Source organism: Prionailurus bengalensis, chromosome E1 (assembly GCF_016509475.1).
Source record: "Prionailurus bengalensis isolate Pbe53 chromosome E1, Fcat_Pben_1.1_paternal_pri, whole genome shotgun sequence".
In the NCBI taxonomy this organism is placed as follows: Eukaryota; Metazoa; Chordata; class Mammalia; order Carnivora; family Felidae; genus Prionailurus; species Prionailurus bengalensis.
The window spans coordinates 7,721,061-7,743,800 of record NC_057347.1 but is presented as its reverse complement, the minus strand read 5'-3'; the positions used below and the strand labels follow the sequence as shown (position 1 = coordinate 7,743,800).

Here is a 22,740-nt window from a genome sequence, read left to right as displayed (position 1 = left end):
AGTCTGTCGTCGGTCCGGTGCTTCAGATGCCGGCCACAGACCACGGGCCTCTCTCACTTCTGACCGATTGGCTGTCAATTGGTTCCCATGACCCCCTCTTCAGGTCTGATCATTTGGTAGAATGGCTCCCAGAACTCCGGGAAAGACAGTGCCAGGGTTTATTGGTTAATCATAAAGGATACAAATGAACGACCAAATGGAGGAGACACCTGGGGAGAGGCGCAGGGGCAGGTGCACCGAACTCCCTTGCCCTCTGTGAGCTCACCACCCCCTCCCACTGCCCCGGCAGCTCCAACTTGGAAGTTCTCCAAACCTTGTAGTTCAGGGGTTTTTACAGAGATTTCGTTAAGCAGCCACGGTTAATTAAAACATTGGCTGTTGGTGATGAGCTCACTTTCCAGCCCCGCTCCCTTCCCTGTCATCATGCGGTTGACCCCTCTCCTACCAGCCCCCATCCTGAAACTCTGGGGACACCAAGAGCCACCTTATCAGCACAAACACAGATAAGGTTGAAAAGGGCTCTTCATGAATACGTCGGAGGCTCTTTTCACTCCTATCTCTCGGGGTTTTAAAATACCCTATGCCAGGAACCAGGGACAAAGACCAAATATATATTTCTTTCTTTCTTTCTTTTTTTAAGTTTATTTATTTATTTTAAGATGGGAGACAAGTGGGGAGGGGCAGAGAGAGAGGGAGAGAGAGAGAATCCCAAGCAGGCTCCGTGCTGTCAGTACAGAGCCCGACGCGGGGCTTGAACTCACGAATTGTGAGATCATGACCTGAGCCGAACTCAAGAGTCAGATGCGTAACCCACTGAGCCATCCAGGCAACTCCCCCCAAATAAACATTTCTTATTATATCACAATATCACAGCTTCGCAGAAGACAGCAATGTGCTCATATCTACCTACCCCTGCATTCAATTTCAAATCACATGTAGTCTCTGGAGACCTCCACTGTGAGCTCAGGAATGAACAGGAATGGAAAAAGGTGAATAATGCCTTGCTATTATTATGAAAATAATTCTCATCTACCTTGAAAGGATCTCAGGTTCCCCCGGGGTGGCCAGACCACACTCAGAACCCCCAGCCTAGAGAAAGGCACCGTAAAGACAACAGAACTGGAAATCCCGAGCGAAGGTTTTATGATCTTCTGGCCAGATCTTTATGGCATTGCACTTAGAAACTGATCCTCCAATGCACTGTTAAATATAAACTAATTTTGTAAAAGTTTGCAGACGTTAAAATGGTCCTAATTCATCTCTGGAACTCTAGCTTCTTCTATGTAATGGCTACCCAGCACCTGTGCTCAGATGTCTAAGAGACTTTTCCAGCCCAGCTTGTCCAGAACTGATCTCCTGATCTTCTGCCCGTAAATCTCTCCTCCTGTGGCATTTCCCATTTAGCTCCTCATTATAGCTGCTCAAGCACAAAACCCTGGAATTATATTTTTAAAGTTTATTTTTATTTATTTTGAGAGAGAGCCAGAGAGCAAGCAGGGGAGGGGCAGAGAGAGAGAGAGAGAGAGAGAGACAGACAGACAGACAGACACAACCCAAGCAGGCTTTGCACTGTCAGCCCGATGCGGTTTTGAACTCACGAACCGTGAGATCATGACCGGAGCCGAAATCAAGAGTTGGATGCTTAACCGACTGAGCCACCCAGGCGCCCCCAAACCCTAGAATTATTTTCGACTCCCCTCTTCCCTGGAATTACTTTGGCCTGAACCACCAGCCTCCCTCCCCGGGGTTCCTTCTACCTGTTCTCTCTGCTCTTACCCTCCTCCCCCTAAACCCCTTCACTCTTAGGTTAACAACCGGAGTGATCCTTTGATACCTAAGACCACCTAATTTTCTGCTTAATATGATATGATTTTATGACTCCTTTCACTTAGAGTCAAAGCTGACTGTTTGAAACACCTTTAAGGTCTCACCTGGTCCCCCAGTGTTTCCCTTTATGACCCCAATCACTCTCTGCTGAAGCCACTCTGGCCACAGTGACTCCTGTCTGTTCCTTGAACACACCAGACCCAGTTCTGCCTCAGGACCTTTGCCCTGGCAGTTTCCCCTCCATCCCCGATATGTTCTAACCCCCTCATTTTCCAGGTTTTGCTCAGGTGTGACCTTCTCACTGTGTTCTACCCTGCCTATTCGATTTAAAACTGCAGATCCCACTTTCTGTGCTGGAATGTCTGTCTCCCCCTTACCATGCTCTACCGTTTCTTTTTCTCCTCCCCGGCCCCCACACCACAGCATTTACACTCCTCTATTTATTGAGTTATTGTCTGTTGTTTATTTTCCGTCTTGCTCCATTAGAATGTCAATCCCACAGGTCAGAGATTCTTGTCAGTTTTCCTTCACTGGTGTATCCTAAGAAACCAGAATTGTGTCTGGCATTTAGGAGGCACCCAATAAATGTTTGTTAAATAAATGACAACATGGATATACAAATGCCTTTTAAAAAGTAGGATGCCTGGAATATCTGAGGTTGTGATTCCATGGAGACCAATCATCAGGAATTTTTTGAGAGTATTAATAAAACCTTTCACTTCAAGTGCCAACAATTCAACTAACCCTACAGGAAGGAAGGAAGGAAGGAAGGAAGGAAGGAAGGAAGGGAAGAAGGAAGGAAGGAATGGAAGAAGGAAGGAAGGAGGGGAGGAGGGAAGGAAAAAGAAAGGAAAGAAAAAAGAAAGAAAAAAGGAAGGAAGGAAGAAGGAAGAAAGGAAGGAAGAAAAATGAAAGAAAGGAAGAAGAAAAAGGAAGGAAGGAGAAAGAAGAAAGGAAGGAAGGAAGGAAAAGAAAGAAAGAAAGAAAGAAAGGGGAGGAAAAGAAAGAAAAAAGAAAGAATTGTGTTCAGTTACAAGATAAGCTTCAGGCATGGCTGGATCCAGGGCTTCAAATAATGTTATCAGGATCCCTCTTTGCTCTCCTTCTCCTCTGTTTTACTCCCAGGCAGGCTCTCCCTTTATGGTGGTAAAAATATCACAGGCTTCTCTAAGCTTTTATATTACCAGCTCCACCACACCCGTGAGAAAGACAGTTGCATTTATTGGGTGTTCTTGTTCCCAGGCTCTCAACGGCACAGCAAGGGAGTGTGTATATTCATTTGTATTTATTTCAGTGTCTATCTCTATGGATTGGAAACGACGTGTCTACTCTGATCTCTCCAATTCCAGTCCAACAGCACAGGGTTTATTCTCGCCTTCTCCCTTTCCCCGTATGTATACCTCCTTTCTCTGGCAGTTAGAAGGCAGACTCCCATTACCTTAATTTGTTTGCTCATTTGACCAATGCTTTTGTATGTGACCATTTGCCCCTTCCGCTGAGCATCCCTGTGGATGCCCTCCTCACCCCGCCGGAGCTCTGACACTCCCTTGTGGCAGTTTTCTCCTTGCCTCGTTGGGGCTTGGAGTCCCCATGCCAAACAGCCCTAGCGGATGCTCTCCTCACCCTGCTGTGGCTGATTCCCCTTCCCTGGCTGCCCTTCTACGGGGACACCCTCTTCCAGCTTTGACCCTGAGTCCCCACGCTGGCTGCTGGCATACATATATGTCTTCCTCGTCCTGCTGGGTCCCTAACACCCACCATCAGGCTCAGAGCCCCCCCCCGCCCCCAGCCAGGCCGTCACTTTGCAGGGACACTCCTGTCACCCTTCTTGGACTCTGATACCCTTGGGCCACCGTGTTTCCTTTTCCTTCCTGCAGAGATGCTGACTTTTATTCTGCCCCACCCAACGGCTTTATGGCTGAATTGTTTAGGGAAGGAAGAGAGGGAACAGAAAGCAGAAGTGCCTCTATGTCAGTCACCCCAAGAGACTCAGGACTCCCGGGCGATCACCGTTTGGGGGGGGGGGCTGAATGCCCACATGGCTTCCGTGGTCAGAAAGCTTGCTGGCATCCCTCAGGCAGCCAAGGGCAGGGACCTCCTCTCTGCTTTCCCTGACGTGCTTCCCCCCTGGCACTTCTCACCGTGGATGCACTTACCTGCACGCACTCAGAGCTGCACCTGGCCCATGGAAGCATCGAGAAGTTATTTGTTAACGAAGGAGTCCTACGCGAGAGTCATCCCACGTGGACAGGGAAGTTAGGAGCCTACTACCCAAGGAGGGTGTCCTGGGGCCCTTGTGGGGCTCACGGAGGCCCCTGTGTCCTTCCTCGCGACACCCTGGCAGGTGGTACCCCTCTGGTCTGTGCAGTGCCGGTGACTTCTGGGAGCGGACAGACAAGGAAGTGTAGTTAGCATTCATTCATTGCTTATGTTGTACAAGCTGTCAAAACTAATGAAATTTTATGACAGACGGGCAACGACCAGCTTCCTGGTGTTATTTATCTTTCTCGCTCCTGGCTCGGAGCACCGGGTGATTTTTCATTTACATTTAAAAATGCCAAAATGACTAAGCTCAATTCGCCTCCTCAGAAAACCGGCAAATTGTATCAATGCACAAATGTAATTAATAATCATCAGGCATGAGAAATGAGGAACGGTTATGCAGGAAAGTCTATCTTTCCAGGCTCCTTCCTCTCCCCGCTACCTTTTCAGCCGGTTCCCAAACTCCAGGCACATCATACATCATGGGTCCCCCGCGCCCCCCACCCCCCACCGTCATTGTTCATATCTGATAGCGGGTGTTTGCAATGACAAACAAAAGGTTCTTGGGACTGGTCACATGAGTTCCCATGGCTCAACGGATTCATTTGTAGCAGCCTCACAGGGATGATGCAAATAGATGTAACACGTAGGGGAAGGAAAGATGAAAAAAAAAATCCAATGGAAGAGGGGAGCGAGGTGTCAGGAGACAGGTTAATTCTAGAGTGACGAGACTGTGAGACCGTGTTCGTGTAGCCGGCAGAAACCTGCAGACCCAGTCCGTCCTGACATCCCCATCGTATGTGCTCCGAACGGTTCTTTCGTGTACATCACCTTGAACTCTCTCACCTGCTCATTCTGGCCACGTGTGATCTGCACTGTTCTCTTGCTCTCGGCCGTACCTGTGATTTGCCAGGCTCTTTCACCTCTGCAATTCCTGGCCCTCCCCTGAGTACTTCCGGGGGCCTTTGGAGGTAGATGGTTAGTTCTTTGCATCATCTGCATGATGCTGATGATGCTGATGATGTCTTTTCTGCTGGCCCCATTGGGGTTCGGTTCTGACGAGCTGTGTTTTTTTTTTTTTAATTTTTTTTTTAACATTTATTTATTTTTGAGACAGAGAGAGACAGAGCATGAACGGGGGGAGGGCCAGAGAGAGAGGGAGACACAGAATCTGAAGCAGGCTCCAGGCTCTGAGCTGTCAGCACAGAGCCTGATGCGGGGCTCGAACTCACGGACCGTGAGATCGTGACCTGAGCGAAGTCGGACGCTCAACCGACTGAGCCACCCAGGCGCCCCGAACGAGCTGCGTTTTTAAGGCCCCAAAGCAACGGCCCCGTGTCCTCGGGGGCCCTCCAGTACCAAAGGCATTTTTCCTTCTGTGGAGTCAGGGCAGTAATTCCTCCACTTCCAGTGTTTTAACAGAGGCTTTAAAAAAACAAATTTTTTTTTTTCATTTTTTTAGTGTTTATTTTTGAGAGAGAAAGAGAGAGACAGAGTGCGAGCAGGGAAGGGGCAGAGAGAGAAGAGAAGAAGACGCAGAATCCGAAGCAGGCTCCAGGCTCCGAGCTGTCAGCACAGAGCCTGACTTGGGGCTCAAACCCACAAACTGTGAGATCGTGACCTGAGCCGACAACTGAGCCACCCAGGCGCCCCAACAGAGACCTTTAAATTGCTCTATGTGCCTTCCAGAAAAGCCTTCTCGATTTTTTTATTTTTTTTATTTTTTTCAGTAAACAGGTCTTGGGCGAGGAGACAAAGCTGAAAGGCAGACATTATGGCCCCCTTGAAACCCAAGCCCCGGCCACCATGACTAAGGCTTTGTGAGGGGGCCAAGCTTCTCTGCTCGCCTTTTCTCCCCCAGGATGGGCGATTTCCCAGAGGGCTCCTCCGGTGTCTGTGCACCTTGGCCCTGGGAAGGCCAGACATGTCCAAACACGCTGGTGTCACAGCACCAGCTCAGGCTCCAAACGGCACTCTTGACTCAAAGGTGGCCTTACAGAGAGTCCGCTCTGTGCCTGGCACCGTGGGGCTTCCTGACAAGCCAGTCAGAGCCAGTACTTGCCCTCAAGGACGCTGTCATACCAGCAGGCATGTAGGCACCAACCAGACGGTGGGGGAGGTGACAGTAAGTGGAACAAGAGAGGTACAGATGATGAAGAACAGGTAATGCGGCAAAGAGGAGGGCTGTGTCCACAGAGTTGAAGTAGGAGGTTGGACTTGAACTCAGCCGTGAGAGATGGGAGCGCGTACAGGAGGAGACTAGAAACGGTGCTCCGGGAAGAAACTCGAAGCTCCTCCAGGGGCTGCAGGAACGAGCAAAAGGTGGATGGATGTTACTAGCAATACACAGGGAAGGGCGAGGGCTCAGCTTGGCTAGGAAGAGGAAGTTTGGGGAGGTTCTGGTGAAAGCGGGGGGCGGGGGAGGTGGTCAGACTGGACACCAGAGATCCTTGACCAGCTGGCTGAGCCTGTGTCCTGTTGTATACGCAGCAACACCTACCAAATAGAGGTGACGTTTCAAACAGGGCCATGGAACGGCCGTGGAGAACAGGAGCGTCTTCCTGGATCAGGTAGACCTACCTGGATCAGTGAGCGTCAGGTGAACAGGAGAAACCAAGGCGGGCAGGTTCGCGAGGGGGCCTGTGCAGTAACAGCACACGTGGGTACGGAGATTGGAGCCGGACAAGATGAAAATAAGGAGAGAGGGGCTGGACACAGCATGTGGGGGAAGAGAGGAATCTAAGCAAAGTCGAGCATGAGCAGTTGGAAAGGGAGAGCAGCAGGGCGCCTGGGTGGCTCAGTCTAAAACCATCTGACTTCGGCTCAGGTCATGATCTCATCGTGGTTCATGGGTTCGGGCCCCGCGTCGGGCTCTGCGCTGACAGCTCGGAGCCTGGAGCCTGCGTCGGATTCTGTGCCTCCCTCTCTCTCTGCCCTCTCCTCTCTCTCTCTCTCTCTGTCTCTGTCTCTCTCTCTCTCTCTCTCTCCCAAAAATAAATAAACATTAATTTTTTTTTTTAAATAAAAGAAAGAGAACAGCATGAGATCCAAGAGGCAGAGTGATTTTTTTTTGGGGGGGGGGGTTGGCGCAGGATTGTGATGGAATCGTATCTCCAAAGCAGCTTTCAAAGGTGGGCGGGAGACGATGATTCCCAATTTGGAGGCAGGAAAATTGTGCCAGAGAGCAGTCAGTGGTATGTTCATGCTCAGTTGCTATAAGGCAGACCTGTCTCTTACACCCGGACTCTTGGCTTTAAAACGTTTGCTTTTTTTGCCTTTGCATGCCTGCACAAGCAGCTGTAGAGAGAGGGGTGGTAGAGAAAGGACTAGAATAAAAAAGATGAGTAGTCAAGATTTAAGCTTGGTGACAAAACAAAGCCCGTTGTAACGGTTCTTGGGAGAACCATCAGGCGAATGAACTCTCCTAATCCAATCGGGTAAGAAATTTCCTGGGCATATGGATCCATAATCCCATTTTAAATCCCCTAAAAGGAGAGTCTAATAAGAAATCGACTCCAACGGAAAACAAACTAGAGGTAATAATTGTGCTGAGACACTGGGCATTCCCTTCTTTCCCCCCACCCGGCCCGGGAACACAGGCCGTCCAATAAAAGCCATGAAATCCATAATAGAAATTGCCTCAGCCCGAAGCTTCTGGAAGGTCCATGTGTTCATAACAGACCTGTTGCTGTTGATTATCTCCAGCGATAACCAGCCGCTTACGAAAACATCCGTTTTCTGAGAATTTGGGTCCTTTCATGGTCTGTTTCACACTTGGGGACGAAATGGCATTGCGTCGTACCTCTCTTCAGCTGGTGGGGAGGAGAGCTGGGAAATCAGGGTCTTGCCAAGGTTCTATTTTTCTTTCTGTTTGTTGTTGCAACTGGACTCGTTAGACCAGGCGAGAGCTGCCAACATTTATAACTTGGGCTTTTCTAATTAAAGTTCTGCCGAAAAGCCTCCTCTTGTCTTCTGACTCCCTCGGCAGGAATGTGCGCTCATAACAGAGGCATCTGCCCCCTGGACTAACCTTTCTTGAAACCAGATAAACAAAGTAATACTAATAAAAATATCCATCTGTGCTTAAAGATAAATAGAGCATTAATATACCAAACTGAGATCTGGATTCTTTTGGAAGCCAGCTTTAATGATATTAGACATCTGTCCCAGCTTGCTTTCCGTTCCTTTTCCGTTTGCACACTCGTGTAAGAAACCAATGTGGAAGGAGCTTGTCGGGGGTACGTGGAGCCACCCCCTGACCGACGCCCTTTCCCCAGGCCACCGCCCCAGCGGAGGGTGTGAGACAAAAGTCTAAGCCGATGGGGTCCCTTAACATTTGGCACGCTGCTTGGGTTTCATCCTGCATTTTAAACACTGTGGTCTTTCTTCATTTTTTGCTTTTAGATGCCTGCCTGAAAGCCAACTTAATCGTTCATAACGCTAAGCAGGATTGCCGTGTAGACCAGATGTACAAACGTCATGGCAGCCATTCTCTTTCTGAAGTCAAGATGCGAGAGTATCCGGGAAGCATCTGGAGCCATCCGTTTCCAAGGAGAGAGCACCAGGTCAGGTCTGCAAAGAGGGAGGGTGAACGTTTCTTTTTAAGGAGAGTAACGCGGAAGGTAGAAACCAGCGTCTCAGTGTTCCAAGTAACATGGTTAACACTCAAGGGGCATCACAGGCAAGGTGCAATGGTGGGAAAATGTTCTCTACTTGAGGGCAGACCCGTGGACCTTGGTTTCTTAGATTTGGCACTAACTCCAAAGAGATAGGGGTGAGTCGGTGGGACGAGGGCCAAGAGGGAAATGTACCAGGGGCGTTTAGCGTTGTTACGATGGTAGGGTGGGGTGTTGCTGGCCGGTTAGTGCCTGAAGACCAAGGATGCCCAGGTACAGCAACGTAAGGAACAGGCTTGCACAGCGAAGGCTGGCCAGTCCCAAACGCGGATGAGTTAGTATTGAGATGCGTTGACATTTTTAAATAGTGAAAATGGGGGCACCTGGGTGGCTCAGTCAGTTAAGCGTCTATCTCTTGGTTTCGGCTCAGATCGTGATCTCACCGCTCATGGGATCGAGCCCCACGTTGGGCTCTGTGCTGACAGTGCAGAGCCTGCTTGGGATTTTCTCTCTCTCCCTCTCTGCCCCTTCCCTGCTCACACACACACACTCTCTCTCTCTCTCTGTCTCAAAATAAATACACTAAATAAATAAGTAAATAAATAATGAAAACTTTAAAAAAGACAAAAATCTTACACAGAATCCACAACATATAAAACATAGTGAAGAAGGGCTATTTTTCCTGAAGGAGAGGCAGTCCCTGAAACACTTCTAGGGAACACAGCTTAAGAACCACTATTCTAGGGGCACCTGGATGGCTCAGTCGGTTGAACACCCAACTCTTGATTTCAGCTCAGCTCATGATCTCAGGGTCATGGGATCAAGCCCCATGTGGGGCTCTGTGCTAAGGGTGGAGACTGCTTAAGAGTCTCTCTCTCTCTCTCTCTCTCTCTCTCTCTCAAATAAAATGGAAAAAAAAATCCACTATTCTAGGTGCTACTCAGTGGGCATAGAATTCTAACAACCTGTCTGGTTGTGCAATGTGCTATAAGAATTGACTGCTTAAAAAAAAACAACCACATTTTTAAAAAACTGTAATTGTGTTCCTCTCAACATTTTACATGAGAGTTTTTAAACATACAGAAAAATGGAAAGAATTGTAGGTGCCCCAGGTACCGACCACTTAGACCCCACGGTTGCCCACGGTTTGCCCTTTTTGTCTCCTCCCAGATCCTTCCGTTTACGTTGATTCATCTTATTTTGAAAGCCCTTTCAAAGTGAGTTGCAGACATCAGTACATCTCATCTCTAATTTCTCAACCTGCACGTCCACCTTTAACGAGAGCAAGAAGTCAAACTGACGTGCAGAGAAGGGAATAGATCTAGGGTAAGGTTTGGTGAGCTGTAAAAATATAATTATATGGCTCAGACCCTTATCAAGATATAACACCTCCGAAAGATATGGCCTCTGAAAGTTTCCTCATGGCCCTCCCCAGCTAGCGCCCTGCCCCACCCCCCACCCCCCTGGGTCCTGACAGCTGCTCAAACAATCTGTCCGTGGAGTTCATTCCGTCAGACGAGCTGACAGTTTGCTGGAAAGAATCATTATGGCTGGTGTCTGAACGGACGGGGCAGGGGTAGTCAGGAGGCTTGTGGCCCATCAGGAACACCGCTCTCTTCTACAGCCCGCAAGCCCGAAGGCTGGGCTGGATCCTTCGCTCCCCTCGATTTTTTTTTTTAATTGTGCTAAAAGATATGTAACATAAAACATCAGTTTTATGTGTGCACTTTGGCGACGTTAAGCACATTCACATCGTGGGGTGACCATCGCTCCTGTTCATCCCCAGGAATGTTTTCATCACCCCAAGCTGAAGCTGCGTCCCCCTTAAATGCTAACTCCGCACTCCACATCCCCCCAGCCCCTGGGAGCCTCCTTGCTACTTTCTGGCTCTATCAATCTACCTACTGTCTACGCCTCACATCCATGGAATCACGCAGCATTTGTGCTTTTATGACTGGCTTATTTCACTCAGCGCAATGTCCTCAGGGCTCTTCCGTGTTGTCACCTATGGCAGAATTTCCTTCCTTTTTAAGGCTGAGAAATATTCCATTGCATGCATACAGAGTATTGTGTGTCTCCGTTTTTCCGGTGATGGATGCTTGGGTCGTTTCCACCTTTCGCTGCCATGAAGGATGCAGCCGTGGGCACGGCTGTCACACACATCTGTTCCCGTCCTTACTTGCGTTTCTTCTCTGCCTTCTCCGAAAATTCTTCAGCCACACCTGCGGTCACGAGGGTCCGCACCAAAAATGCGCTCAGATGCGTCCCTCCTTCCTTCCCGAGCTGCCTTACCCTGTGCCCAGAGGCCCTCCTCCTCCCTCACCTGGACCACTCCCCTTGCTTCCTCCCCGCAGTTCTCCACGGCTTCTCTTGGCCAGTCCTCCACCTGACATTTTCTTTTTATCTTTGAGAGAGAGAAAGAATGGAGGAGGAGGGGCAGAAGGAGAGAGAGAGGGAGAGAGAGACTCTCACACAGGCTCCACGCTGTCAACGTGGACCCTGATGCGGGGCTCGATGCCACGACCCTGGGATCGCGACCTGGGCCAAAATCAAGAGTTGCGCACTCAACCGACTGAGCTGCCCGGGCACTTCCTCTACCAACATTTTCTTAACCTTATACTGCAGCCAGAGAGCTTTCAAAGGCAGTTCTGGTCATACCCCCTCCCTGTTCGAACTCTCCAGTGGCTCCTGATGACGTGGAGGAGAAAACCCCAGCACAGTCAGTCCTGCCCGTGTGGCCCTGCTCACACTTTCCCTCCCATACTCTGTGCTGAAGTGACTTTTGCTTGCCTAAGCACGCTCGGTTCCACTCGCCTCTCCCCTTTTGCACAACACGTACTTGCCTGGGCCATTCTCCCTGCTCCTGGGATGTCCTAACCTCTTGTCCTTTAGGACTTAATGTAGATACTGCTGCTTCTGAGAAGCCTTCTCTGTGCCCACCCAAGACGGAGGTAGGTGTACCCATCGCTTCCTCCCTTAGCGGCCCCGAGGGTTGTTGGTCTGTCTCCTGAGACATGTTTGGCACATACGTCTTAGGTTGTAATATCCTCAGTGTAAACACAGGTCGCATCCACATGGGATCGGACCGCCAGGTTGAGCCTGGTCAATCATTTTGGAAAAACCTGACCTCCAAAACTTTGGAAAAGCCTGTGCTATAGTTCCAGCGAGGTACCGATAAGCCAGTTTTCGAGAAAAAGTTAAAAAAAAAAAAAGCCCAGAGTTGTAGTATCTGTTGATTATTATGGGGTTGATTCTCTGCTCGTGACCAATTTCAAGCCGCTGTCATAAGGTTACTGGGCACAGACTTGGGAATTCACTCATGCTGACCACACCCCAGTGGTTTCCTCCCAAGACTTTTAAATTCCGCCAGATTGAACAAATCAGTTGTTTCTAGAAGATTCCTTCAATTCTGTATACCTGTTGTCGACTTTCAGATAATGTTCTACAAACTCCTTCAGATTTTTTTTCTATTAAAAAAATCACCCCCTAAATACTCTGAAGGGCTAAAGAATGTGTTACGAAGATATATGCAGCATTCAGTGCGAGATAAGAACAAAGCCAGCATGTATTAAGTGCTTACTGTGTACCGAGTACTGGGTAGTGACCTTTCCCCGTGTTTTTCCTGTTAATTCTCATAATCCTGTGAGGGCGGTATTACAATATTCCCATTGTACAGAGGTGGAAACTGAGTCCCAGAGCCATGAATGGAACTCACGCCCATCTGATCTGCGAATCCAAGCTATGGCAAATCGCCTCCAGGGAAGAGGGAGGGACTAGAAGCGGAAGCAAAGGGAAGGAAAGTTAGCTGCTCAGACAATAATCCATCAAAATACCGTCACCCTCATTTCTTGGCTTCCCTGTTGCTCCTTAAGCTTCATTCATAACAAATTACGTGCTGTCCCCCTTTCCTTCTTGCGTCCGTTTCTCCTGTCACCTGGCTAAGGATTTCTCAAACTCCGGGGTCTGTGTCCCCAAGGCAAGGGTAGTCCTCACCACCGTGGGCCTGGCCTGTGCGGCTCTGACCTTCCCGAACTGCGTTCTCCTCTCCTCAGCCGTATCCTGACGCCTAGCACAGTGCCTGACACGTACACATTGAGTGGATGAATGCAGCCGTGTATTTTTGGCTGCCAGGCAACTTGATTTTGAACTGGGGGGAGATTTCGCTCAAGGGAGAAAAGGTGGGACACCGGAATGAACGTCACCATCAACAACAACACAGCATGGTTGGGAGAAGGTGCAGGCTTGGGGCTGGGGCCCAAGCCTGGTTTTTGCATTTATTTCATGTGTGACCATGTATGTTACTTCACTTTTCCAGTGTCCTCATCTAGAAAGAGGCATCTCATGCCTCTCTTTTATAGATATTTACAGGTGTCCGTTGCTCTCCAGCTGTTGAGGAAATGGCAGTGAACCAAGCATAGGCCTTGCCCTGTGGCACTTACATGGCAGACAGAATCCAATACTGATCTGAGTAATAATGGGTCAGGCACGGATGGGGCCTAGGAGGAGAAAGAGAGCAAGGTAACAGGGTGGGGAGTGATTGGAGGTGCTTTGTGAGAGGTGTGGTCAGGTGCGCCATTTTGGACGGATGATGTTCGATGTTCAGAGGCTGAGGGAAGTGAGGGGAAACCCATGTGGGTTTTCTTGTTCTTTCTTTCCTGTAAATTGTGTTAAAATATACGTAATGTAGGGGCGCCTGGGTGGCTCAGTCGGTTAAGCGTCCGACTTCAACTCAGGTCACAATCTCGAGGTCCGTGAGTTCGAGCCCCGCGTCAGGCTCTGTGCTGACAGCTCAGAGCCTGGAGTCTGCTTTGGATTCTGTGTCTCCCTCTCTCTCTGCCCCTCCCCCGTTCATGGTCTGTCTCTCTCTGTCGCAAAAATAAATAAACGTTAAAAAAAATTAAAAAATAAAAAAAATACACATAATGTAAAATTTCCCATTTTGACCCTTTTTAAAAATATTTATTTTTGAGAGAATGCAAGCGGGGGGAGGGGCAGAGAGGGTGGGAGAGAGGGAATCCCAAGCAGGCTCCACGTTCAGTGCAGAGCCCGACACGGGGCTCCATCCCATGACCTGTGAGATCGTGACCTGAGCCCAAATCAAGAGTCAGATGCTCAACCGACCGAGCCACCCAGGCGCTCCCATTTTAACCCTTTTCAAGAGCACAGTTCTGGAGGGTGCCTGCGTGACTCAGTCGGTTGAGTGTCCAACTTTTGAGTTCGGCTGAGGTCATGATCTCACGGATTCTGGGATGGAACCCCTCGTCGGGCTCTGCACTGAGTGTGGAGCCTGCTTGGGATTCTTTCTCTGCCTCTGTCTCTCTGCCCCTCCCCTCCCCCTCAAAAATAGATAAACTTCCAGAAAACAAAAGAGTACAGTTCTGTAGCATTAAGTGCCTTCACGTGATCGTGCAGCAGTCAGCACCACCCATCCCTAGAACTTCCTTTCATTTTCCAGCCCAAAGCTCTGTCTCTTTTAAACGCTGACTCCCCACCCCCTCTCCCCAAGGCCCTGGTGCCCCCCCTTCCACTTTCTGTCTCTATGGATCTGACTAATCTGGTCACATCGCAGAAGTGACGTCGTGACCGACTGATTTCACTCAGCACGGTGTCCCCAGGATTCATCCGGATTGTAGCGTGCATCAGAACTGTCCGCCTGTCTGAGGCTGGCCGCCATTCCGTCATATGTCTATACCGCATTGCCTTTTTCCGTTCATTTGTTGGCAGACATTCAGGTCATTTCCACATCTTGTCCACTGTGAATAATGCTGTAGTGAACATCAGAGTGCAGATACCTGTTTGACTCCCCGTTTTTAAATTCTTTTGGGTATATGTCTACCCAGAAGTGGGATTGCCAAATCATACAGAAGTTCTATTTTTCACCTTTGAGGAACCACCATACTATTTTCCGTAGTGGCGGGACCGTCTTACCCTCCTGTCGACGGTGCGCGAGGGTCCCAATCTCTCCGGGTCATGGCCAACATGTGTTATTTTCCGTTTACGTTAATAATAGCCATGTCAATGGGTGTGAGGTGCTATCTCCTTGTCGCTTTGATTTGCTTTTCTTTGGCGATTCGTGATGTTATGCATCTTTCCATGTGGATTTTAGAATTTTACACGAAGGACATAATAACAGGAAAGCAACTGTTAGACTGACCTGATCGAGGTCCCCATGAAAGACGTCCCCTGTCTGATTTGGGGGCCGTGGCAAGGAGTTTGAGTTTGCCTCTGAGCGGGACAGAAGTCTCCGGAGGCTTTTGAGAAGGGTCGTAGCATGATCTAACTTACATTTTGAGTGGATTTCATTCTGGCTTTCTGACCACACATATATTTTTTTTCTCCAATGGGGCACCGTCTGGGACTAATTATCCACCGAATACACTTAGTGGTGATATTTATCATCATCACAAAAACACACTGTGGGTAAAGAGATTTACGCTTTGTAGAACGCCTCCTCATACATCACCTTGTTCAACTCTTTGGGCAGTTTGTGTTGCCTCCGGTCTCCTTAGTCACTGGGTATTTTAAGAGAGGATCCTGGGCATGCCCCTCATGATCAGAAAAGAGTTTTAGCACCCGGCTCTGGCGACAGCCTATTAGTGGTGGAATTTTCTGGAAATTAGTCCATCTGTTTATAGCTAAGCCACGGGTGCCTGTGCAGAATCACACATGGGCAACCCCAAATTTTCCTTTAAAGCCCTTCACCGGCTGTCCTTTGACCCCACGATATTTTCTTAGTGGGCCATTCATTGTCACTGCCTCCTTCTTCATCCAGGGCTCCTGAAGATTCTACTCCATGTCAATGAGCTTTAGAGACTCTTTCAATGGGTTTTAGTGGTCCTTCCTCTGGAAAAACTCTAATTCATTCATTTGTTGATTCATTCATTCACCCAGTGTGTATTTACTAAGAGTCCACAGTGGATAGTAATTATAGTAAACACCGGAAGCCCAGTGGTGAACAAGCAGAGATGGTCTTTGGCGCCCCGGATCTGGGGAAGTCAGATGGATGCACCAGGCATAAGGGATAAGGGTAAGAAATGGGCACGAGCAACACACGACCCTGCAGACACTCTCCACCTCCACGGGGGATGGACGCACACAAGGCCACACGCGGTGTGATGCCGGCATTCAGAACAGAGAGGGTCCCTTGGAAGCCCCGATGGCACAGCCACCTGACAAGCAAGCTCACTCCTCAGTGGAATGAGACCCAAGACCCAGTTAACCGCGGAGAACCTCCCACAGGACAAGGGATGGCCACCTGGGACAAAATGCGCTTTTCACATGGCAGGAATAAACCGCCTCAGTTCAAGGCAGGAGTCTAGCATTCCGACAGTTGTATCGTCCCAAGAGCGTAAAGACCAAGTCCATTTTTATCACACCATCCAACTGTCCTTTCTGGTCGGGCCTTAACCTGCAGGACTGGGTGACCAGAAGAGATGGTGAACCCTGGGTGCCTCAGTGATAGGACAGTGACCTCTGAAGCTTGGGAAAGAACTTTCCTTATTTCCCCCTCTCCATGGGCTTGACGTTGTTGTTTTTTTTGTTTTTAGTGGGGGTGTCAGAAATGTGGGGCGGCTTCGTAGGCTACCCTAGCCTTCAGTGGGAAATCCCATGAACAGACGAAGAAGTAGTTCAGAATCAGCCGTGAGCTCACTCGTCTCTCAGCAGATATTTATTGAGCACCTACTTTGGGTCAGGTGTCGGTCAGACGCTGGGGACAAACAAAGAATCCCTCTCCTCTCGTGGAGCTTAGGTTCTCTCTGTAGCGAAGAGAGTCAATAAAAAAAGAGTAAATGAGGGGCGCCTGGGTCGCTCGGTCAGTTAAGCACCTGACTCCTGATGTCGACTCAGTTCGTGGGATTGAGCCCCACGTCGGCTCTGCACTGACAGCGTGGAGCCTGCTTGGGATTCTGTCTCTCTTCTCTCTCTGCCCCTCCCCCTGCTTGTGCTCTCCTCTCTCAAAATAAATAAATACACATTAAAAACAAAAAAGAGTGAGTGGCTAGATAAACAGAAAAAAATCAGATATCAGGAGCCGTAAAGAAAATAGAAAAAGGTCATGGCGGCGGGGGGCAGGGGGGGGGCGCCCGGGTGGCTCTGTCGGTTAAACATCTGACTTTAGGTCAGATCGTTACCTCACGGTTCGGGAGTTCAAGCCCCACATCAGGCTTTCTGCTGTCAGCACAGAGCCTGCTTCAGATCCTCTGTCTCTCTCTCTCTCTCTCTCTCTCTCTCTCTCTCTCTGCCCTTCCTCCGCTCATTCTCTCTCTGTCTCTCTGTCTCTCAAAAATAAATAAACTTAAAAAAAAAACTCTAAAAAAGAAAAAGGTAATAGGGACAGATTAGGGAATGTCATTTCACCTGGATGGATGTCCTAACCAGGTTCTGAGACCAGGATGGGAGTGCAAGCGGTTGACTGGAGAGGTCATTCCAGAAAAGACCAGCAGAGGAGTGGGGGAAATGAGACCGAGTAGGGAACCAGTAACGGGTGTCGTGCCAGACAAGTGACCGTGCGGGCACCTGGGGACCCAGTGTACACCTGTGCCTCAGAGTTATCTCAGCTGTGCGTCGAAGGTGCTCGGAATGAATGAGTGGCCGCTCCCGGGGCCATCGAGTCACTGGCAGGGCCAGTCGTACCTGCCTCTGGGCAGAGTGGGCTCCAGCCGTCAGAAGCCTCAGGTGGGGCCACAGATGCTGTGTCTAGAATCCAGCCACGTGCACACCCAACACTGACCGTGACAGCATCGGGGTGACATTGCCGCCCTCCATTCCCTCGGCTGATGTCAAGCAGGAAGCAGCCGTGGAAGGATCTGGGCAAAGAACATTCGCGCAAAGAGAAATGGTGTGCGCCCAGGCTGGAGGTCCGCTGGGGGTGACGCGGGGGAGGCAGGCAGGGCCCCGGGTTCGTGGCAAGGAGGCGGGCGTCATTCTAAGTGCAATGGGAAGCCAGCGGAGAGTTCTCGAAGGGCCCATCTACCTCATGGGATCACGTTTTCCTAGCGCTGGAAGGGACTGGCCCCTTGGAGGAAGGGTAGGACGGCCTGTTGGAGGCAGCCGGGGGCATAGAAAGTAGAACCTGAGACGATGAGGGCAAACACTGCCCAGCCCAGGGCTGTGGGAAGGGCCTCTCTCGCTTTTGTAGCGCATTCTCATTGAAAGTGGAGACAGCCCAGGCGGGGACCCTGGCCTATTCTGAGGATGGCCAAGCCTTGAAGAAGAGGAACAATTAGATAGTAAAAGGATTGGAAAACGGGGAGTTTCCAGGGGCCGTTTCTTTGTGAAGCTCGTGATGCCTTTTGACAAAGTGTGACGCAGGGAGAAAGCCACAGGATTGCGGGGCCGCCTGGCTCGGCGCGGCGGGGTGGCCAACAAGCGGTCGCTCACACACAACGGGGTCGGCTCCTCCAGTTATGAATCTGGAACCGAGGCATGCAAAAAGAGATTACAGTTCAGCATTCACTGCATGCGGTCGGTGCAAAATGAGGCTGTCATATGCAGGCTGGGACTCAATCTGCAAGGGAATGTGTGGGCACGGGAGCCCTGGCGGCTGGGCACGGGCGATGGGCAGAAACAGCCAGGCTAGAGGCTCAGGGCTCCCAACAGCTCTGGGTGGGAATTTCGTCCTTTTTGGCTGTGAATTCCGTCCTTCCTTGTGTCTCTGACCCCGGGGGGGGGGGGGTGTCCTTTGTTTCTTTCTTTCTTTTTTCTTTCTTCTCCTGCTTATTCTCCATTAGAAATGTGTCACCTGGCTTTCAAAACTTAGGTGGCCGAAACGAAGAGGGCCCTTTCAGTTCCGGAGGGAAGGGGAAGGCATTCAGTACCCTAGAATGACAGTACCCTAGAATACCCTAGCAAGACAGTACCCTAGAATTAGGTGAATTTTTTGGAGCCGTTGAGAATCATCCGATCAAAACCCCTCCTCCTGGAATGAGAAGACAGAGGCCCCGAGATGCTAAGTGACCACCTCAGGTTCCCACGGCCTCCCGGTTGGCAGAGCCGAGGTCAGAGCCTAAGTGCGCTGACTTTCGTGCCAAGATTCTTTCCGTGACACCCACAGACTCATTTTCCTCCTTTCTGTGCGGGGAAGCTTGAGTTACTGGCAGAGCTCATTCAGAGCCCCAGACAGCTGGAGCCTTTGGCCTGCTGGTAAGCTTTGCTCCTGCCCAGAAGCCATGGGAGGAACGTCCGTGACTCATTGGTCCGTGCTCTTTCCTTTGTGCAGCACGAATTCCATGCCTCGGACTTGGCAATGGAATTGCAAGGGAGGGGGCTGCGGCCTCAGGAGAGGAGTGTGCACCCTAAGGAGATGACCGATGGACTACTCAGTGCAGTATTAGCAGAGGCAGTAAGTAGAGTGGTTAAGGCCAGCCTTCCAGAACCAGACATCCTGGGTGTTCACCTCAGCCCTACCTCTTACTAGCTGTGGAACTCGGGCGATTTATTTAATCTTCCCCCTGTGAAACAGGGATACGGGTACACATACCTCTGGTGGTTATCTTTTGCTGAGTAACAGTACTGCTCTACACATCATGGCTTAAAACAACACATATTTATTCTCTCGCGGCTTCCGTGGGTCAGGATCTGGGCACCGCTCAGCTGCGTCCTCTACGAGACTGAAGGCCAAGCGTCCGCTGGGGTTGAGATCTCATCTGACACTCGACTGGGGAAGGATCCACTTCCAGCTCGATGCAGGTGCCTGCAAAATGTATTTCCTTGTGACTGTGGGACCGACGGCTTCATGTGCTTGTCGGTTATTGACCAGAGGCCACTCTTGGCCCCCGTGTGGCTTCTTGCTTTCTCAAAACCAGCCAGGGAGAGAAAGGCTCTGGCAAGTCGGGCACTACTGTGTCACGTGATCACGTCACCTTTGCTGTGTTCCATTGATCAGGAGTAAGTCACAGGTCCTGGCTGCCACTCAAAGGTGGGGGCGGGGATCACACAAAGGTCTGAACACCAGGAGTTGGGGATCATGGGGCCACCCTTAGCGTCTGTCCACTGGGTCTCAAAGGGTTATTGTGAGGAGTGAGGTCATATACATCAAGCTCTTTGAAGAGGACCCCTACTCAGGAATCACTGTAACTATTGGCTGTGGTGAAGGTCATGTTATCATCGTCATCAGGAGACTATGCCCTCTTCCCTTATACTTGAAAAGTCTCCCGTGGTCTGTAGGGGACTTGGGAGGACAGGACTCATTGTAAGCAAACACCTACAATAGTTAGCAAGTAAAATAGCTCCAATGACCCAATTTAATTCGGTTTTCTTAATTGGAGGCTCCATGGTGAGTGGGAAATATACAAAGTTGGGAGTTTTAAAATCTATGAATCTATAGGCGACTTCCTCTGGACTACACGAATACTGCCCGTCCTCTTTACCTTCTTCTTAAACCAGACTTTCCAACTTATTGTCACTTTTTTTTTTTATAATTATGAGGTTTAAATGTTAGAAAAGTATCCAAGGTGGTATAATTGCCACTGCTTTTATTTTTTTACTGAGGCGTAATCGGCCTATAGCATCATGTTCGTTTCAGGTCTATCACATGATGATTCGGTATTTGTATATACTGTGAGTTGATCACATCCCCTAGGTTAACCCCCACGTGAACACCCCCCATGATACGTAGTGAACAGATTTTTTTCCTGTGATGAGAACGTTTAAGATCTGTTCTCCTAGCAACTTCCAAGCTTGTAACTTGGGTGGCTCGGTCGATTAAGCGTCCGACTCTTGATTTCGGCTCAGGTCGTGATCTCACAGTTTGTGGGTTTGAGTCCCGCGTCGGGCTCCGCACTGACAGTGTGGAGCCTGCTTGGGATTCTCTCTCTCTCCGCCCCTCCCTCTGCTCACCTCTGTCTCTCTCTCTCTCTCTCAAAATAAATAAACTTAAAAAAAATTCTTACCGTGCATCTCCAATATATGCATCTTCATTTATGTTGAAAGACACGCACACAGTAGAAATTACAAAAGGTTGGGATAAATAAGAAATAAGCAATAAAATGTCTTTCTAACCCTGAAGGGTTCCAAACATCATTAGCTCATACTTCAAGGCTCTTTAGATGAGGTTTGTCATTGACAATAGTGGATGGGCATTCATATTTCAAACTTTTGTCAGATCTAATTAGCCCCGTTCTTTTTTTTTTTTTTCCCCTCATAGTGCGGCTGACAGATCAAATAGCACAGGGAGAACGGACTGCATGTCTGTGAGGCATTATTGCTGTGAGGCTATGTTATCACTGTATTGTCAATTCTAGTATCTCTGCAAGAATATCGTTTAAGCCTCTGGTCCATGTTGTAAGAATTGGTTTAGGTGAAATCAATCATGTAGTCAAATCAATTTTACTGGTCTCACATAAACTGTGATCTGTCACAGTCTGCGTGAAATATCAGTGAGGAAGGACATTCCTTCGGTCTGTCTCCTACCCCTTCCCGTGGGGGACCCGTGTGTCCCCTGAGACAGTGTGCCAGCTCACATGGAGACTGCATACAGGTGCTTGAGAAAAGTTTAAAAATGTAATTTCTTTTTAAAAATGTATTAGCGAGTGCACAAGTGGGGGAGGAACAGAGACGGGGGGTGGGGGGAGAGAGAAAATCCCAAGCGGGCTCCACACTGTCAGTGCAGAGCCCAACACGGGGCTCCGACTTATGAACCATGAGATCATGGCCTGGACAGAATTCAAGAGTCAGATGCTTAACCGACCGAGCCACCCAGGCGCCCCGTCTTTTTTTTTTTTTTTTTTGAGACACTAATAAATAATTGTAACGTATCGTTTGTATACATCAGCGCTTCACCTTATATCCGCCTCGGGAGCTGAGCGCACAACTTGGAGACCCCTTTCCTATATCATGCAACACAAGGTCACCCTCTTGCCGATTGACTTCTGGCTTTATGTAGATGCGTCTGGAACCTTCCGTCCCTCTGAGGTGGGTTGAGCTTGTGACATGCTCCCGTCGTGCCTGCCAGAAAACTGCCCCATGGTGCTGCTCTGAGCTCCCACCCTGAAAGCGTTTTAGGGAAGTCTGCAAAGTTGGTGGACGTGCCAGGGCCAGGAGCTGTGAGGGACCATCCTGCACAACCTTTCTGAGAGGAAAAAGTGCTGACGGCACCAGCAGCTAACAGGAGCTCTCTGTCATCCTTGTAAACAGGGTCGAGCTGGCCTGCTTTATCTCTGTGTGCACAATGCAGATTTAATAGGAAGTGCCCTCAGAATCATTGCTGCTAGGTTGAGTCTCCAAAGGAATTAGGGATAACAGTTTAATAACTGGAGAAAGAGCTTAGGCGCTTTGCTGTGTCGGGTGTCTCTGAGTTGGCTACTGAAAAACGAACTTGGGACATTAAACCCTTTTATCACTCAGATAGCGCAATATGGGGAAAATCCATTCCTTGGCAGGGGATGAGTTTACCGGCTTCTGAAGGGGGTGTGTGTTTGAATATGATAGGGAAGGGAGCATTTGTCAGAGCGGAAGGTGGATCAAAAGACAAATGAATTCTTTGAGTTAACTAAGAGCTTTAAATTATCTGGCTTTGAACTGCCTCACCATTAGCAGAGCATGCTATGCTGAAAGCCAGCCTGTCTTTCCAAGGTCTGTGGATGGCACAGGGGTCTCTATCTGCTAATGCTGCATTTTAAAGGAAGAAGCGGTGTTAGGGCAGATGGCTAAGGCTGGGGAGGCAAGATAAATGTCTATTTAGCTGGGTGATGGAGTCACTCTTGCTAACCTATTCACCCAGAAGCCTGCAGAAAATAGGAGATTTGGACATAGCTGGCTCCCCTCGTATTAGTTAGGCTGGCTGGAAGTCATCCGTCCAGACTGAGAGTGGATAAATCAGGTTGGCTTCGCCCAGTGGTTTCCAAATTGGGATCCACGGAATCCCATCGGAGTTTACCTTCTATGGAAGACTGAGACACGGTCACAAATTCTACGTGTGTGTCATCCCTGTGTTCATACCCTTGCAGCCTACCACTACACATCCTTCCACCAAGAAGTGGAGACTCTTCCTCCTCTCTTGGAATCTGATTTGGATATGGGACTTGCCTCGGCCAGA

The 22,740-nt window shown here is 49.4% G+C and overlaps 1 long non-coding RNA gene across 3 annotated transcripts in view; it reads left to right on the top strand.

Moving 5' to 3' along the window:
• Nucleotides 1-22,740, top strand: part of LOC122484981 — a 201,557-nt gene that overhangs the window by 52,029 nt on the left and 126,788 nt on the right. For all 3 annotated transcript variants that reach the window (XR_006297756.1, XR_006297758.1, XR_006297757.1), the window contains one exon: nucleotides 8,494-8,654. This is a non-coding gene — a long non-coding RNA (uncharacterized LOC122484981). The remainder of the gene's footprint in view (nucleotides 1-8,493; nucleotides 8,655-22,740) is intronic.